The sequence below is a fragment of the Saccopteryx leptura genome, chromosome 7 (genome assembly GCF_036850995.1).
Source record: "Saccopteryx leptura isolate mSacLep1 chromosome 7, mSacLep1_pri_phased_curated, whole genome shotgun sequence".
Taxonomy (NCBI): Eukaryota; Metazoa; Chordata; class Mammalia; order Chiroptera; family Emballonuridae; genus Saccopteryx; species Saccopteryx leptura.
This window is the reverse complement of record NC_089509.1, coordinates 87,418,989-87,432,061: the sequence shown is the minus strand read 5'-3', so window position 1 is coordinate 87,432,061 and position 13,073 is coordinate 87,418,989. Positions and strand designations below refer to the sequence as shown.

At 38.8% G+C, this 13,073-nt stretch overlaps 1 protein-coding gene across 7 annotated transcripts in view; it reads left to right on the top strand.

The window, feature by feature from the left end:
- Positions 1-13,073, top strand: part of HYCC2 (hyccin PI4KA lipid kinase complex subunit 2) — a 72,858-nt gene that overhangs the window by 12,188 nt on the left and 47,597 nt on the right. For 5 of the 7 annotated variants that reach the window (XM_066346120.1, XM_066346122.1, XM_066346118.1 and 2 more), the window contains exon 3: positions 5,699-5,798. The gene's annotated coding sequence lies outside the window, so the exon portion shown is untranslated. Of the gene's footprint in view, positions 1-5,698; positions 5,799-11,439; positions 11,639-13,073 lie in introns of all 7 variants that reach the window. The other 2 variants (XM_066346121.1, XM_066346123.1) reach the window with 1 other exon arrangement.

Below are 13,073 nucleotides of genomic sequence, written 5' to 3'. Positions count from 1 at the left end.
TTTAAAAAAGTTTTTCTCATGTAAATCTGCTTCAAGTCTGGATTAACGTGAGGGCAGCTGAGTTTTTTTTTATTTGGTTGGTTTTTTAAGTGAGAATGACAGAGAGGGACAGGTAGGGACAGACAGACAGGAAGGGAAAGAGATGAGAAGCATCAATTCTTTTTTATTTATTTATTTATTTATTTTTTTTATTTAAAAGCTGGAAACGGAGAGAGACAGTCAGACAGACTCCCGCATGCACCCGACCGGGATACACCCGGCACGCCCACCAGGGGCGACGCTCTGCCCACCAGGGGGCGATGCTCCGCCGCAACCAGAGCCACTCCAGCGCCTGGGGCAGAGGCCAAGGAGCCATCCCCAGCGCCCGGGCCATCCTTGCTCCAATGGAGCCTCGGCTGCGGGAGGGGAAGAGAGAGAGAGGAAGGAGGGGGGAGGGGGGAGAAGCAAATGGGCACCCCCCCTATGTGCCCTGGCCGGGAATCGAACCTGGGTCCCCCGCACGCCAGGCCGACGCTCCACCGCTGAGCCAACCGGCCAGGGCCAGAAGCATCAATTCTTTGTGTGCGACATCTTAGTTGTTCATTGATTGCTTTCTCATATGTGCCTTGACGGTGGAGAGGGGGGCTCTAGCTGAGCCAGTGACCCCTTGCTCAAGCCAGTGACCTTTGGCCTCAAGCCAGTGACGATGGGGTCATGTCTATGATCCCAGGCTCAAGCCAGCTACCCACACTCAAGGTCAACCTGGCAACCTTAGAGTTTCGAACCTGGGTCTCTGCATCCCAGGCCAATGTTCTACCCACTGTGTAACCTGTAGTCAGGTGAGGACATCTGTTTTCCATACAGTGGGTCAGCATTGCATCTCTGTATTTCTTGAAAGGCTAAAGATTACGGGAGACTTGCCATGTCCTGGATACAGGTACAATGTGTGTCTGGACCATTTGTGCTTTTTTGTGCATTCAAGGCTTGTCTTAACCACACCATTTATATAACCATTGTAGTCCGGTGCCTTGAGATTCTATATGAAGTTTAGGATGGATTTTTCTAGTTCTGTAAAAAAATAATTGGGGTTTTAATAAAATTGCATTGAATCTGTAGATTGCGTTGGGTAATATTGACATCTTAACAGTGACTCCTTTTTGGTACTATTTTAAATAGAATTGTTTTTATAATTTCATTTTCAGATTGTTTATTCTTAGTGTATAGAAATGCAACTGATTTTGTGTTGATTTTTACCCTGCTACTTTTGAATTCATTTATTAATTCTGACAAGTTTTGTTGTTGTTGTTTGTGGCCTCTGTAGGGTTTTCTACATACAAGATCATACAGTATACAGATAGATGATTTTGTTTTTCTTTTCAATTTGGATGCCTGTTATCTCTTTTTTATTGCCTATTTACTATGGCTAGAACTTATAATATTATATTGAATAAAAGAGGTAAAAGCAGGCATTTTGCCTTGTTCCTGGTTTTAGAGGAAAGGTTATCAGTCTTTCACTATTGTGTATGATGTTCTCTGGGTTTTTCAGATATATCTTACTATGTTGAGGTAGTTTCCTTCTATTTCTAGTCTTTTAGCTGTTTTTATCATAAAAGGTGTTGAATTTTGTCAAATGCTTTTCCTGCATCTATTGAGATCTTCATGTGTTTTTTCCCCTTTATTCTAGTACTGTGGTGTATTACATTTTTAAAATGTTGAACCACTCTTGCATTCCAGGGGAAAAAGTCCCACTTCATCATGTTATATGCTCCTAATTATATACTGCTGAATTCTGATTGCTGGTATTTTGTTGAGGATTTTTGCATCGGTGTTCATAAGGTGTCTGTATTTTTTTTGTTTTCTGTAGTGTCTTGGTCTGATTTTAGTACCAGGGTAATGCTGGCCTCCAAGTTAAGAGATTTTTACTACTCTTCAGTTTTTTGAAAAGGTTTGGTAAGGATTAGTATTAGTTCTTTACATGTTTGAAGGCATTCACCAGTGAAGCCACTGGTGAATTTAGTAATTTGTGTTTTTCTTTTATTTCTCCCCTCAGTCCATCAAACTAAAGCTTTTTCTATTTTGTTGACCTTTGCAGAGAACCAACTTTTGCTTTTGTTTATTTTCTCTATTTTTTCCTAGTCTTCATTTCCTATTTTATTCTTTGCTCTAATCTATTATTTCCATCCTTCTGCTAGCTTTGGGTTTAGTTTATTTTTCTAGTTCTTTAAGTCATAAAGTTAGGTTTTGATTTGAGAGCTTTCCTGTTTTATTGTGTGTGTGTGTTGACAGAGACGGTGAGAGAGTCAGAGAGAGGGACAGATAGGGACACAGATAGGAAGAGAGAGAGATGAGAAGCATCAGTTCTTGTTTGCAGCTCCTTAGTTGTTCACTGATTGCTTTCTCATACGTGCTTTCATGGGGTCCGAGGGGAGGCTACAGCAGAGTGAGTGACCCCTTGCTCAAGCCAGCGATCTTGAGCTTCAAGCCAGCAACCATGGGGTCATGTCTATGATTCCGCGCTCAAGTGGGTGAGCCTGCACTCAAGCCGGATGAGCCTGCTCTCAAGCCGGGGACCTTGGGGTTTCAAATCTAGTTCCTCTGAGTCTCAGTCTTACGCTCTATCCACTGTGCCACTGCCTGGTCAGGCCTTGTTTTTTAAAGTAAGCATTTTAAAAAATTTTATTTATTGATTTTAGAGGCTAAAGAGAGAGTGGAGGGTGGGGGGTGGGGGGGAAGGGGCGGGTAGTATCAACTTGTAGTTGTTTCTCGTGTGTGCCTTGACTGGGCAAGCTTAGGGTTATGAACCAGTGACCTCAGCGTTCCAGGTTGAAACTTAATCCATTGCACCACCACAGGTCAGACAAACAAGCATTTATAGCTATAAATTTCCCCGTTAGCATCACTTTCACTGTGTCCCATAAGTTTTGGTATTGGTATATTGTGTATTCTCATTTAGCTCCAGGAATTTTCTAATTTCCCTTGTGATTTCTTCTTTGATCCAGTAGTTGTTTAAAAGTTTGTTAATTTTCACAATTTTGTGAATTTTCCTAGTTTTCCTTCTTTTGATTAACTTCATCACATTGTGGTCACAGAAGATATTTTGCATATACCTATCTTCTTAAATCTGTTGAGACTTAAGTTGTAGTCTAACATGTGGTCTATCCTGGAAGATGGCCCATGTGCACCTTGGAGGAATGTGTATGCTGTTTTTGTCTTGCTTTCTCTTCATTATTGGTTATATTTGTGTTACTTTGCATATTTAGTGATTTTTTTATTATGTGCCAGATTTTCTATATGAAACAACTATAGAGACAGTGTTACCTTCCAGACTGGGTTCCCATTTCTTTCTGTGACTCAAATAGATGAGAGGATAATTATCTTCTATTAATCAGGTATTGAGCTGTTTTAAAGCCATGTTAAAAGTTAAAACTCAGTTTTCCTATGGATTTCCCTGTTGAGTTTTTTTTTCTTCCCAAGTGAGAGGAAGGAAGATAGAGGGGCAGACTCCAGACTTCCTCCTGCGCCCCGACTGGGATTGCCATCTGAAGCTGATGCTCTTCCCATCTAGGGCCATGCTTGCAACTGAGCTATATTTAATGTCTGAGGCTGACGCTCTACGGAGCCATCCTCAGTGTCTGGGGCGATGCACTTGAACCAGTCTAGCTATGACTGCGGGAAGGGAGAGAAAGGGGAGGGGTAAAGAATCAGATGGTCGCTTCCCCCTGTGTGCCCTGACTGGGAGTCGAGCCTGGACATCCACATGCTGGGCTGATGCTCAACCACTGAGCCAACTGCCCAGGGCCTCCTGTTAAGGTTTTTTGTTAATTTTCTTTTTTCCAATTGAATGTCTAGTGACTATCTGTAGCCTTGGCCCTGAAAGATTTACAGAAACCCATCTTTCCAGAGGTTCCTAGCATAGCTCTCAAATCTGCTTGCCTGCACTGTTTCAAAATCTGACAGTTTGCCTGACCAGGCGGTTGCACAGTGGATAGAGCATCAGACTGGGGCACAGAGGACGCGGGTTTGAAACCCCAAGGTCGCAGGCTTGAGCGCGGGTTGCTGGCTTGAGCAAGGTGTCAGTTGCTCTATTGTACTCCTCCCCACCAGGCACATGAGAAAATAATCAATGAACAACTAAGGTACCACAACAAAGAATTGATGCTTCTCATCTCTTTCCCGTCCTGCCTGTCTGTCCCTATCTGTCCCTTTCTCTGTCTCTCTTGCTAAAAAAAAAAAAAAAAATCTGACAGTTTGCCTTGGTGGTTCACAGTTTTCAAGGTACAAAAAGGTAGAGTCTACTTAATATCAAATGCCCCTTCCCAAACAGCAGTGGTTACTAGTTTCTTGTATATCTTTCCAGAGATATTCTTAGTCCTTTTCAAGTTTTTTTCCCCACTGCTGAAGTTCTCAAGAAATAAAAATATCATATGATAGCCCAATATATGAGATAAAGTCAGCTGCTGTGGTTGATATAAGAGGTCTTGACTGATCTTTAGTTTGAAAAATATTGAATTACAATGATGATGTATGAAATTTCAAGAGACTTATTGATGTATTTTTTTTAAATCACTTTTTGGGCCCTGGCCAGTTGGCTCAGTGGTAGAGCGTTGGCCCAGCATGTGTATGTACAGGGTTCGATTCCTGGCCAGGGCACACAGGAGAAGCACCCATCTGCTTCTCCACCCCTCCCCCTCTCCTTTCTCTCTACTTCTTTCTTCCTCTCCCGCAGCCAAGGCTCCATTGGAGCAAAGTTGGCTCGGGCGCTGAGGACAGTTCCATGGCCTGTGCCTCAGGTGCTAGAATGGCTCTGATTGCAACAGAACAACACCCCAGATGGGCAGAGCATCGCCCCCTGGTGGGCATGCCGGGTGGATCCCAGTCAGGCACATGTGGGAGTCTGTCTCTCTGCCTCCCTGCTTCTCACTTCAGAAAAATACACACACACACACACACACACACACACACACACATACACACACACACACACACACATTACCTTTGGTTAACACATAGATTTTAAAACGTTAATTTTCTTTTTGTGTTTTAGATTTAAAGTTGTGATACAGTTTTGAATCAAAGAGGTAGAGCATAATGTGATCAGCAGGTATATGAAAATAGCTATCAGTTTGTGAGAAAAGTATACCTTTAGAAATTTGAAAATTATTCTCTTTGATCAAAAAACTTTTAACATCTTTTTGTGCCAAAAATTCAAGTAATAGTATTTTTTGTGTTCTTTTTTTAATGATAAAATTTTTGGTTCTGTGAAACTTATCCAAAATGATTTTATAATCATTGATACTTATTATTTAAGCTTGGTTTTATACTGTACATTAAATTTAGTGATTGTTTGCATTGTGTGTGTATGTTTGTGTGATATTATTGTAATATTGAATTCATAGAATTATTGGTTGGAAATCTTAATTTTATGGATTATTCAAGTGAAGCTCTATAAAATTTAAGCTACTCAAGGTCTTACAGATAATTAATGATTAAGTTGAAACTAAAACTCAGACTTTCTCTAAATCTAATTTTGTAAAAATTATTTTTGGTGATGATACATAGTATATGCTAGTTACTATAGAAACTTTTGAGATGCTAATTATTTTTTAAATTAGATAAACTGTATTATAAATATTTTACCAAAATTGTTCTTTCTTCTTTGTATTACATTCTTGAGAATATTTCTCAGCATTTTACAGTTTTCTATTTTTATTTTTTATAGAGTTGGAAAATATTTAAGTCTCAACAAATGAATTCCACACTTGAACTCTGCCGCATTCCTGTGCCACCTCCTCCTTTAGAGAACTGATCTTAGAACAGAGGTAAAAATTACACAATTTAACTTTCAAAAGGATAAAGAATGAATTTCCCATACAGTTAGATGTGTTAGAATATTTGGTCATCTTTGTTGGGTGGCTTCTATTTTTTAAGCAATTTTACCTAGAACACTTAAAATAATCACATCTTAATGCCTTTGAAATTTACTTTTGGAAGTGTTTTCTTTTTAATAGTTATGTCTTTTAACTTTTTTGTTGCCTAAATTTTATAGTTACTGATTTATCAAATTTACTCAGTATAACTGTATTGTTTAGCTATATTTAGATCAGTGCTGTCCAATAGAATTTCTGTGATCATGTCTATGTTCTATGTCTGTGCTGTCCAGTATGGGGTACAAAGCCCCATTTACCTACTGAGCACTTGAAATGTAGCTAGTGAAACTAAGGAAATAAATCTTTAGATTTTACTTTATCTTAATTTAAATTTAAATAGCCACTTGTAGCTAGTGGCTACTGTATTGGACAGTATAGCTCTTGGTTTTTCCTTAGGGAACTTGGTATTTACAATAACAACACATTTTAGATGCTTAGGTTTTCAGACTTAATCTAAATAGTAGCTGACCTAGTTTGATAGTTTGCAGTAGCAAAATTCATGTTTTACTGTCTTGTATGTTGTCCTGATACTTGTGTAGCTTTGTTTATCCAATAATTTTGGTCCACCAGAAACTCTTAAGAACAGTTATAATAGTTTTGCTCAATGATGTGTTAGCTTATTTAATCTTTTTTTAAAAAAGGAAACCTTTGACACAGGTACTTATATTATCCCCATTTTATAAATGAGGAGTTTTAGGTTACAGATTAGTTAAGCAAGGACACATAACTTGGTCTAGAGCAGTGGTAGTCAACCTGGTCCCTACCGCCCACTAGTGAGCGTTCCAGCTTTCATGGTGGGTGGTAGTGGAGCAACCAAAGTATAAATAAAAAGATAGATTTAACTATAGTAAGTTGTTTTATAAAGATTTATTCTGCCAAACTTAGCAAAAATTCAACATAAAGTACTTGGTAAGTAAGTATTGTTATATGCTTTAACTTGCTGTAACTCTGCTTTATAAATTTTATAAAGTAAAGTTACTTTCCTACTTTATAAATCACCATTACTGTGGAACTGGTTGGTGGTTAGAAAATTTTACTACTAACAGAGATACAAAAGTGGGCGGTAGGTATAAAAAGGTTGACTACCCGTGGTCTAGAGCCAGAGCCCATACTCTTTAACCATTTGGCTGTACTACCTCTTATATTTTGATTGTCAGCTTTACCCATGTAGGTAATGGAGAGCTTATTATACTTTACAAATACTATGAATCTGCTTCTCGGTAATTAGTTATTGACCTCCCTTAGATCATGTCCCAGCAGTTTAGTATTTTGTTCATTATATTGTATTAGTGCTTGCTAATAAAGGTTGCTATTTCCACGGTCACCAAAAAAGATAATAATTTTCTGTTATATTTTCTTTACTTTGTTGTTATTCTGGGAGTGAGGCAGTACAGGCTGCATTGAGCTGTATGTTGGAATATCAGCTTGATTTTTGCTCATATATAGTTTTTTTTTGTTTGTTTGTTTTTTTGGTATTTTTCTGAAGTTGGAAACAGGGAGGCAGTCAGACTCCCGCATGTGCCCTAATGGGATCCACCTGGCACGCCCACCAGGGGGGCGATGCTCTGCTCATTTGGGGCGTCACTCTGTTGCAACCAGAGCCATTCTAGCGCCCAAGGCAGAGGCCACAGAGCCATCCTCAGTGTCTGGGCCAACTTTGCTCCAATGGAGCCTTGGCTGCGGGAGGGGAAGAGAGAGACAGAGAGGAAGAAGAGGGGGAGGGGTGGAGAAGCAAATGGGCGCTTCTCCTGTGTGCCCTGGCCGGGAATCGAACCCGGGACTCCTGTACGCTGGGCCGACTCCCTATCACTGAGCCAACCAACCAGGGCTCATATATAGTTTTTATATACCAGGTAATAGAATGGGTATATGAAAAAGTAGAAGAAATGATGTTAAGAATTTTATATTTTCTGGTTAAATAAAAAGAAAATTTGCAGTATATTTATATCAGTGTTCATAACCACCTCTAGCTACTAAAAGATACTGAGTTTAGTTAGAAAATACATATTTACAAAATTTCTCTGTAACCAGTATATTCTATTTTTTTCCTTTTTTTTGTGACAGAGAGAGAGAGAGAGACGGATAGGGACAGACAGACAGGAAGGAGAGAGATGAGAAGCATCAATTCTTCGTTGCAGCACCTTAGTTGTTCATTGATTGCTTTCTCATATGTGCCTTGATTGGGGGGGCTACAGCAGACCGACTGACCCCTTGCTTAAGCCAGCAACCTTGGGTTCAAGCTGGTGAGCTGTGCTCAAACCAGATGAGCCTGCACACAAGCCAGCAACCTCGGGGTTTCGAACCTGGGTCCTCTGCATGCCTGTCCGACGCTCTATCCACTGCGCCCGCATCTGGTCAGGCTATATTTACAAAATTTCTCTGTAACCAGTATATTCTATTTTTCAAATGAAGGTACTAAAAAGTATTTATAGGATTTTAGCTTTAGAAAGTAACTTATCACCTTGACTGAGTAGCTTAGTTGGTTAGAGCATCGTCCAATACCCAAGGTTGTAAGTTTGATCCCTGGTCAGGGCACATACAAGAATCAACCAATGAATGCATAAATAAGTGTTAACAACACATTGATGTTTCTCTCTCTTTCTTTCCTCCCTTCCTCCCTTTCTCACTTCTTCCTTTTTTGCCTTTTCTCTCTACCTCCCTTCCTCTTTAAAAGCAATATAATAAAGGAAATCATATTGCTGCTCTAAACCACTAGATTATATTGCCTCTCATTAAATCAGATAAAATATACAGCTAATACATTGCTTATGCTTGATAGGCTCACTAGTAACTTTTTCCTCACTTTTTTTTAAATGGGTAATTCAAATTTTATTTTTTTAATCCACTCATCTATTTTTTCATTAATTTTGATTTATTGTATTTACATGGATTCAAGTGTCCCACTCAATATAACACCCTCACCCCTCATCCATATGTCCCTATTACACCTACTTTGCATCCCTCCCCCTAACTCTCTCCCCCCTTCTTTCTGGGATTTACTGTTCTGTTATCTGTATTTGTGTTATGTATGTATAATTTCACTAATCCCTTCACCTTCTCTGATTCCATCTCTTCTGACAGCTGTCCCTCTGCTCCCTGTGACCCTGCCTCTGCCTCTTTTCTATTCCTCAGTTCTCCCTGTTCATTAGGTTCCATGTATAAATATTATACGATTTCCTCACTTTTTTTTTATTCATTTTAGAAAGGAGAGAGAGAGAGAGAGAGAGAGGAGAAAGACAGAGAGAGAAGGGGAGGGGGAGGAGCAGGAAGCATCAACTCCCATATGTGCCTTGACCAGGCAAGCCCAGGGTTTCGAACCAGCGACCTCAGCATTCCAGGTCAACGCTTTATCCACTGCGCCACCACAGGTCAGGCCCGATTTCGTCACTTTTAAGACAGCTTTTTTCACATTTTAACATTTTTGAAATCAGAATGTGTCTTGTCTGAATAAACTTTTTGGCAACTAGGCAAGTAAATTGTGAAATAGCAGTAGTTATCCCCTCTTTGTGTATTTATTTATTCAGTTATCATTTCAGTTGATATTAGTAGCATCTCATAGGGTTGAATTTTTAATTGAATTTGCATCCCTAATTGTTGCTTAGCATATTTAGACAACTGTTCAAACTGGAAGTTACAATGTGTGATGAGTTGATGCTTGATATTTTTTATTGAGGTATAATTTGCATAGAATAAGATGCACAGTAATCATATTTAAATCATGCAATTTATTTTTATGCAAAGAAGTAGGTTTTAAAGAGTAGGTTTTAAAGCATGTCCATGCCTTTCTTCCCTCCAGCGTGCGTCTCCTAGACTCTTAAGGGTTCCTATGAGACTCGTAACTAGGGGCAGCGGCAGCTTGTCGTGCCCTTGAACGTGTTAAGTGCTTCCTTGTTTCACTGTGCCCAGCTTTGATAAACGTACTCTCAAAATAAAAAAATAACATTTTTAAAGAAGAATATTTAGTATCACTTAACTAATTGATATTTGAAAGGAAAAAAAGAGAGAATTCGGACAGTGACTTGAACAATTATTGTAATAAAGGTAGGAATCTGATAAAATTCCTCTTGAGGACATTATCATTTGTATGTGTAGAGGTGCTCTATTTTATGAAGTTATTTTTAAGAGTTTCATTTCTTCAGCAAGAATTTTTAACATGGAAATCCATGCCTACAATAGCTTTACTAGATCTAGGAGCTCCCTAAAATTATTTGCAAAGTCGTATACATACCGGCATCATATTTATCTTTTTCTGAGTTAGTTTTGTTTGGATATCAAGGCTGGAGGTTCTTTCTGCTTTTGCCCCCATAAAGGTTAAGAACCATTGCTTTATATCTTGTATATCATGATATATATGTAGGGTTAGTTCATCTATTCTATTTATTTTCTCACAGTTTATTATGGAACATTTCAAACCTGTGACAAAGTAGAGAGAGTAGTGTCAAGAAATTTTTATGTCTATATCTGATGACTCAATTTCAGTGGTTTTCAACTCATCATAATTAGTCATATTTCATTGCACTGTCCTCCTTTGGCATTCTTCTCTGTCCCCTGCTTATTTTAAGGCAAATCCTAACCATCATTTTACTAGTGAATATATCAGTATGTGTCTCTAAGACAGCAGTTCTCAACCTGTGGGTCGCGACCCCGGCAACCCCTGTGTTTCGGTCGTTCGACCCCCGCCGGGGTCACGACCCACAGGTTGAGAACCGCTGCTCTAAGAGGTGAACACTATTTTTTTTTAGCAAGAGAGAGTGAGTGAGAGAGGGACAGACATACAGGAAGGGAGAGAGATGAGAAGCATCAGCTCATACTTGTGGCACCTTAGTTGTTCATTGATTGCTTTTTTCATATGTGCCTTGAACTGGGGGGCTCCAGCTGAGCCAGTGACTCCTCGCTCAAGCCAGCGACCTTGGGCTTCAAGTCAGTGACCTTTGGGCTGAAGTCGGCGACCATGGGGTCATGTCTAGGATTTCATTCTCAAGCTGGTGACCCTGTGCTCAAGCCAGATGAACCCACACTTAAACAGGAGGCCTTGGGTTTTGAACTGGGTCCTCAGCGTCCCAGGCTGATGCTTTATCCATTGTGCCACTGCCTGGTCAGGTGATAAGCACTATTTTTAAAAACTGTGATACCATTATCAAATATAAACTATAAGCCCCTGGCCTGGTGGCTCAGTGGATAAAGCATCGTCCTGGCATACCAGAGGTCACAGGTTTGACCTGCAGTCAGGTTGTGTATGAGAAGCAATCAGTGAGTACACAACTAAATGGAACAACTAAATGCAATAGCGAGTTTCCCCTCTCTCTCTTTTCCTCTCCCTCAAATTAATGGAAGAAATTAAAAATAACCTGTAATTCCTTACTTTAATATAAAAAATAACCAGTCACATTCAACTTCCTGCCCTTGTATCAAGCATGTTCTTTTTATTTGTTTAAATCAGAGTCTAAATAAAATACATACTTTGATTATTGATTTTCTTTTTACGTCTCTTTTAATCTGTAGGTTTCCCTACCATCTTTCTTTTCTGTTGCAGTTTATCAGTCTATCTTCAGAATGTTTTCTATTTGAGCTGACCTGTAGTGGCACAGTGGATGAAGCATTGACTTGGAAAACGGAGGTCGCTGGTTCGAAACCCTGGGCTTGCCCTGTCAGGGCACATACAAGAAGCAACCATGATAATTTGATGCTTCCCACTTCTTCCTCCCTTTCTCTCTCAAATAAAAAATAAAAAGGTTTGTTATTTGAAAATGAGGGTCATGTCTTACTCCTTTTTGTACTCCTTGCTTACCTAGTACTTGGTGGAATGCTTTTTATAGGGATATTTTTAAATCCTTTTAGAATTGAGGGAGGAAATTAGAAAATTAATTTTGTTAGATAGCAATTTAGTATGGAATTTGATACACTCTTAGGAAATGTTGTCTTTTAATAAAGGAAATTCCAGTGGCTTTACTCCTTCCCCAAGAAGTGCTATATTTCTTCTAGTGCTTACTTTTTGAGCCTCAAATTAAAAACTAAAACCTTTTATTAATTTTCTTACTTTAAAAATAGTACATGCTTTAAAAAAATAATTTAAAGTTACATAATCAGCATATCCTCAGTAATCCTTCTCTGGGGCCAACACTTAAAGTTTAATGTATAAATCAGTGGGCAAAAGTAGGTTTACAGTTGTTAGTATGCAAAATTTATTCTTGTATTATTTATTAATTATTGTCTTATTTGTCTTTTTCCATATGAACAACTGTAAACCTATTTTTATTATTCACCATTCTTATATATACTTCCAGGCTTTCTTTTATATTTTATATAGTTGTGTTTTTGGTTTTTGGGGCTTTTTAAAATTTTTTTGACAGAGACAGAGGGACAGATAGGGACAGATAGACAGGAAGGGAGAGAGATGAGAAGCATCAATTATTCGTTGGGGCATCTTAGTTGTTCGTTGATTGCTTGTTCATTGGTGGCTTTCTCATATGTGCCTTGATCAGGGGGCTACAGCAGAGCGAGTTACCCTTTGCTCAAGTCAGTGACTTTGGGTTCAAGCCAGCAACCTTGGGCATCAAGCCAGCGACCTTTGGGCTCAAGCCAGTGACCATGGGGTCATGTCTGATCCCACACTCAAGCCCGCGACCTTGGGGTTTCAAACCTGGGTCCTCCACGTCCCAGTCCAACGCTCTATCCACTGCAGCACAGCCTGATCAGGCATATTTTATATAGTCTTTAAGGAATTACATTTTTGTATAACTTGTATTTTTTACTTGGGCATTTTTCTGTTTTAGAAAACAGAAATTACCTTCTTCAAAGACTTTATTTTGTATAGTATATATACATTTATAATCAGTTTACTGACTTTATTACTCTTGATTCTAGCTTTTCTATATTTTTCATTTATAATCTGTTACATTGTTTGTTCTATGACATATAACTTATTCCTGTTGTGTATTTGGTATAAACTCCAAGCACAGACTGCATTTGTCTTGAATAACATGCAGTTTGATTTCACTCACTAAACTTGTTTTTGTAATCTAGAAGTATAATTTTGGGGAAAATATAAAGGCATAAGGAAAATACGTTTTAAATGTACCATTAAAAATAGAACTTCTTTCTTTAAAAAATGTAGTTTGAGTTTTCTTCTAAGAGTAAGCCTCCTTTGTAAAGTATATACTAGATGTG